The sequence below is a fragment of the Lathyrus oleraceus genome, chromosome 7 (assembly GCF_024323335.1).
Source record: "Lathyrus oleraceus cultivar Zhongwan6 chromosome 7, CAAS_Psat_ZW6_1.0, whole genome shotgun sequence".
In the NCBI taxonomy this organism is placed as follows: domain Eukaryota; kingdom Viridiplantae; phylum Streptophyta; class Magnoliopsida; order Fabales; family Fabaceae; genus Lathyrus; species Lathyrus oleraceus.
Genome location: NC_066585.1, coordinates 528,059,411 through 528,065,410, shown reverse-complemented (window position 1 = coordinate 528,065,410; position 6,000 = coordinate 528,059,411).

The following is a 6,000-nucleotide window of genomic DNA, read 5'->3' as shown; positions in this document are numbered from 1 at the left end:
TGTAAAGTGTAAAGTGTGAGGGGTGGAAAATGTTTTAGGTTATGATCCAGTAATTGAGAGTTATACCTTCCTGAGGTCGTTATGGGCATTTCCTATCCTTATGAGGGTAAAACTGTCCTTACTATTGAGAAGTAAGTAATCTTACCCTTTGGATGTTTAAGGGTCACCGTAGGGTCATCGATAGGTCATTGAAGGCAACAGTTGTAAGGATACCTTAGCATTCGAAGGGACGATCATCATTTAACCGTAGGCTACACCGAAGGGTCATCGAGGGACAAAATCGTATTTCCGAAGGCAACATCCGAGGGACCATGATTTATTTTATGATGATTTAATCGAAGGGTCTTTGCTAAGTGTATCCCTACATTCGCGGGACATGACCGTTATACCGTAATACCGTAAGGCAGCAAATAGAGGTCCAAGATCACTTATTTAAAGGCAATATTTTAAAGTCAATTAGGTAATTAGGACGAGCCTCCATATTAAAATCAATACATTAAAATTAATACATTAAAATTAATACATTAAAATTAATACATTAAAATTAACACATTAAAATTAATTAAGTAATTTAGGGTGAGTCTCCACAAGGGTATCCCACAAATAAAGTGGAAGACCTAACGGCAATCTTTTCCTGGGACATGTGAACCTTGGCAAAATTCAGCAAACGGGTTAGAATACCAAATCGGGGTGTAATCGAAGATTACACCGCAAAAGAAAATACAGCAGCATGAATGTCAGGCAAAACAGTGCATAATTAACATAGAATAGATCAGATACGCATAGGACATAACAAACAAAATATTAGCGACTGTCCCGTTCGCCTCTGCCTCGCCTAGCGAGGGCCTAGCGAATACTCGCTACATGCTCGCTTAGCGATGTGCTAGCGAGCGGCTGCGGGTTTTGAATTTCAGAACAGTATGACTTCAACCTGCGGCATGGCTTATGGCATCCAACACATAATTATACGGTTCAGCATTCACAATATTCAGGCACACTTAAATTCACATGCAAAACCTCAAATATGTTTATGAATTCAATTATAATATCACATGCAAGTTAAGAACATAAAGCGGTATCACATGCAAATTAAGAAAATAAAGCGATAATAGTAATGCAAACCTGTTTGCAATCGAATTGCAACCTTGAATTGGCGAGCCGGATTGAGTTGGGCGGTGGTAGCTTCGGAGCGGAGGAGCGGCCTTCAGGGTTTCTAAAGTAGCCTCCAGGGTTTTTGTGCCAGGGTTTTCGTCTGTCTCCCTCGGTTTTTCCTCTTCCCTTTTCATTACTGAAGTGCTGGTATTTATAATGCCCTTTTTCATGACCTAATGGGCTCAGAACGAAGCCCGAAATTTTTTGTTGTCTGTCAGCCTCGCTAGGCGAGCTGGTAGCGAACGTTTGCTTCGCTAGGCGAGCGTGTAGCGAACGTTCGCTAGGCGAGCGTGTAGCGAACGTAACGTTCGCTAGGCGAGCGTGTAGCGAACAGGCCAGTTTGGGCCATTTCCTGGATTGGGCCATTCGTGAGCTGGGCCTTTGTCCCTTTAAGATCAGTGCCATAAAATGAGTCGGAATGCCCCTGAAAAATGTCTTGAACTATTGATGGGCAAATTTTGGGGTATGACAACATGCAAACGAGAGACTATACGAAGCCTAGCAATCCTATGGGGAGACAATCACACCATACAAAACAAACATGCATAAAGTAAAATTCCACCAAAGGGGCTCAAACATACATGGGTAGGGCTTTAGTCAAGAGGGGTCATATCAACCTCGACAAACAAGCCATGGAAAAGGTAATCAAATGGGCTCTTAACCACTGACATTGAACGTCAGGGTGAGCAGATCAAAAGGGTAATGAGGATAAGACCTCATAGCTCTTAACCCTAGACAGGGTGAGCTTATGACAAAAGTGGGGATTCAGAAAGGTGGAACCCTCTCCACTGACTGACCGGACAAAAGATCTTGGGCTTTTGTTCTGAAGCATCGACACGTAGTGTGATCTTAAAGAACGACACACTGAATAACGGGGATTGACTACTAATCCCTTTTATCCATCAATTGCCTCGGAGGGAGGTCTTTAGCACTGATGTCTCTTCTTGGAGGTCTTTGGGCACAAAAGTAAACAAACAAAAGAAAACATTGCCTCTTATTGAGGTCTTCCAGCAAGGAAAGCGGTAAAGTGCGGGAAAGGTAAAGGGATCAAGAGATCTACCACACGGATAAAGATCCGAAGTAATAACAACTAAAGAAGCAAGAAACCCAGAGATCTCTCGAGCTGGCACCATCAAAGAAAGCAAGTCAATACAGGTAATCGGAATAAATCTCCAAATGGTATCCCACAAATAAAGTGGAATGCCAAGAAAGCTATCCTTTCAGGAGTCATGTGAGCCCTCACAAAAAACTCAACAAACAGGTTAGAGTGACAAGATGGGGTGCAATCAAGAGTTGCCCCAAATTAAAATGTAACCACATGAATCATGCCATTAAAATTCACAAAAAGAGCTCATACAAAAAGCAACCAAGTGTAGGAGGCCTAAACCTCTTGTCAAACACATACATCAAAAGGATATCAAAATTCAAAGTATAAAGTAGTGGAAATAGGGCAAACCTGATTGGAGAGATCGAATGAAATTGAATTGCCCGGTTGGGTTTGCAAAACAATCTGAGGGTTTATATGAGATGGAATTGGCTCTTTGCAGATGAGTTCCTTTCAGTTTCTGGAGGTTACTCTGAACTCTGTTAGCTCTTCTCTCACTATCTTTTTCCTTAGGGTTTTTTGGAAGATGGAAGTCTAGAATTTATAACCTGATTTTTATGACTTTGTGAGCTCAAAAGAGAGAGGTCCAAGTCCAAGATTTTTCTGTTATATTTTATTTATTTATTTATTTATTTATTTTTTTGAAACGCGTGGGCTTCGCCTAGCGAGCATGAGAGTTCAAGAAATTCCTCTGAGCGTAGGTGATTCTGGTGGCTTTTCTTGGGACTCGCTAGGCGACCCATTCTGCTCGCCTAGCGAGCATGACAGCTCATGAACAAACTTTTGCTCCTTCAAGATTAACGTTTTGACTTATGAATAGACCCCATTTGAACATGTTGGAAGTATCTCAAGCCATTCCCTTGTGTTGACTGATCACCCAGATAGGACCCACAAAGTGTCTTGGATGATATTCAAGCTTCTTGGATCTAATTCCGATTGACATGATGAAATGCAATATGAAATGTTAAATGACCTAAAAATGAATGCATGAATGAGGGGGGCAAATTTTGAGGTATTATAACTGCCCCTATTCAATCAACTGGAGACCCGAAAAGAAGATAGCAGCGGCTTTTGCATTTTCGAGGTATCAAGGGATTGAATATGATAAAAGCCTGAAAATTTGCACTGAAGTGAAGCGAAGTAACAATGTCTGTCAGAATCGGCAAAGAGGTGGTCTTGAAAGAAGAATCCGTCTGGTACGGTGAGAGTCAGTCTGAATACCGAAAAAGAATGTTAACCTGGATACCAAAATAAATGGTAACACAGAAATAACCATGGCCTGAATGTCGCTCATCAGTCTGAATACTGGAAATGACTTCAATCTGAACATCGGAAGATATGAGATTATTAATATCGGTCTGAACACCGAGAGGCTGGCCTGAATGCCACAAGTTGCGTCGACCTGAATGTCGGAAACTTCTTCGATCTGAACATCGGAAAACTGGCCTGAATGCCACTTCGATCTGAATATCGGAAAATTGGCCTGAATGCCACAAGTTGCATCGACCTGAACGTCGGAAACTTCTTCGATCTGAACATCGGAAAACTGGCATGAACGCCACTTCGGTCTGAGTACCGGAGACTGGCCTGAATGCCACAAGTTGCATCGACCTGAATGTCGGAAATTTCTTCGATCTGAACATCGGAAAATTGGCCTGAATGCCACTTCGGTCTTAATACCGGAAAAACTTCATGCCTGTCAGCATCAGCAGAAATAGGGAAAGATAATAGAGGCGGCGCATGGGCCAATGACACTATGCTGGGGATAATAAAGATAAGTCATGAACAATCTTCAGTCTGAGTACTGGAAACAACTTCTGGCTTATCACTTAGGATACCGAGAATGTCTTATGCGTACATGCGTATGTTTGAATTTTCAGTGAAAATGGAAATGCTATGCGATTTGGGAGGATGCAATGCAATATGATTCTATATGCAGGGATGCGAAATGCCGGGGAGAATGCCAAGCCGAGGCAAGGAAATCTGTTGGGGAAATGATCACCATCTTCTGGACCCTGGCAAGGCTGCTGGAGATGCACAACACAAAGAACTCTGTGGGGAAATGATCCTCCACACGGTGTTCTGGCAAATAACAAAATATCGAGGCTCTGACTGGGGAGAGAATGGCACTGAAAACTTGCTGCTGAGGAAAGCGACAATGGTTCTGGAAACCATAATCTGCGAGAGAGACGACTCAGCAGGGGAAGCAAACACCGATACAGTACCGAGATTCTGCTTCAAGGAAGGAGACCAAGGATCTGGCATTGGGATTATCGATCTGGCATCGAACTCTGAGGAGCAGCCGCTTCTGCTGGGAAGGTACAGTCTGGTACTGTCAACTCCATTGGGGATATACAGTCTGGCACTGTCAACTCTACCGGGGAGTGTATAGTCTGAAACAACCGCTTGGGGGAGTACAGTAATGATAACCTGCTGGGGATTGAAGAATCCAACGCTCAGACCAGCTCTGCAGGGATAAGATACCAAATAACAACTGTTGAGGAAAAACGTCTGCGGTCATCTGCTGGGTACCTTAAGGACATGCCCCGAGTGTACCTGTTCTGAATAGACGATCCAAAGCACTTAAAATTTACAGCAATTTTAAATGTTTATTAAGCATGTGCCTGTAAAGCTCTTATGTTTCATGATGCAATGTTTATCAAAAATTCAGACGTCATTTTTGCAAACAAAACAGTAAAATGAAAATGAACACCGAGATGTACTGAATAACATGATTTTATTGAATGAGTGGCCTCTGAATAGGCATTTATATCAGGAAGCAATCCCTGGAAAGAGGTGATCGCACAAAAGATAAAAACAGAAATTAATCTAATGGCAATGTGAAATGGATTCCTATCGGGTTCCAATTCTGCTATGACTTGCTCGTCTTCAAGATCCTCCAGATGATCATCTTTCTGAAAAGAGTGATTGGACTGTCTCCTATCCTTCAAAAGTTTCCTGTCATTGACACGAGAAGAGATTCAGAACTACTCAAAACGCATTCATTCGTTTAATCCCTAACTTTTGCCTGGATCGCTCTTTTCGGGTTTTCAATCCACCGGGATACCTATTTTTGCCTAAGTTGCCCTTTTCAGGTTTTCAACTTACCGGGTGTATGATCTTTTCATTTTTAATCCCTAATTTTTGCCCGAACCTTTTCATTTTCTTGGTTCGTCGGGATGCCCATTTTTTGCCTGGACTATTCTTTTTACTGTCCAGCGGGTCTATTTTATGCGAAGTATTTTTTAACTGCGTCTGAGTTCACAGGGGAAGTGAAGTTTTCACCATCCATAGTTGCAAGCATTAAGGCCCCACCATCAAAAACCTTGGTGACAATATACGGTCCATCATAGTTAGGAGTCCACTTGCCCCTGTGATCTGTCTCAGGAGGAAGGATCCTTTTCAACACTAAATCTCCGACTTGGAAGCATCGAGGATGCACTTTCTGATCAAAGGCTCTCTTCACCCGACTCTGATACAACTGCCCATGACAAATGGCTGCCATTCGCTTCTCTTCGATAAGACTCAACTCATTGAACCTTGTCCGAATCCATTCAGCTTCGTCTAACTCGACATCCAACAGGACTCTTAGAGAAGGTATCTCCACTTCAACAGGTAGGACTGCTTCCATACCATACACAAGGGAGTAAGGGGTTGCCCCGGTCGATGTACGCACTGAAGTACGGTACCCATGCAAGGCGAAGGGTAGCATCTCGTGCCAATCTCTGTACATGACGACCATC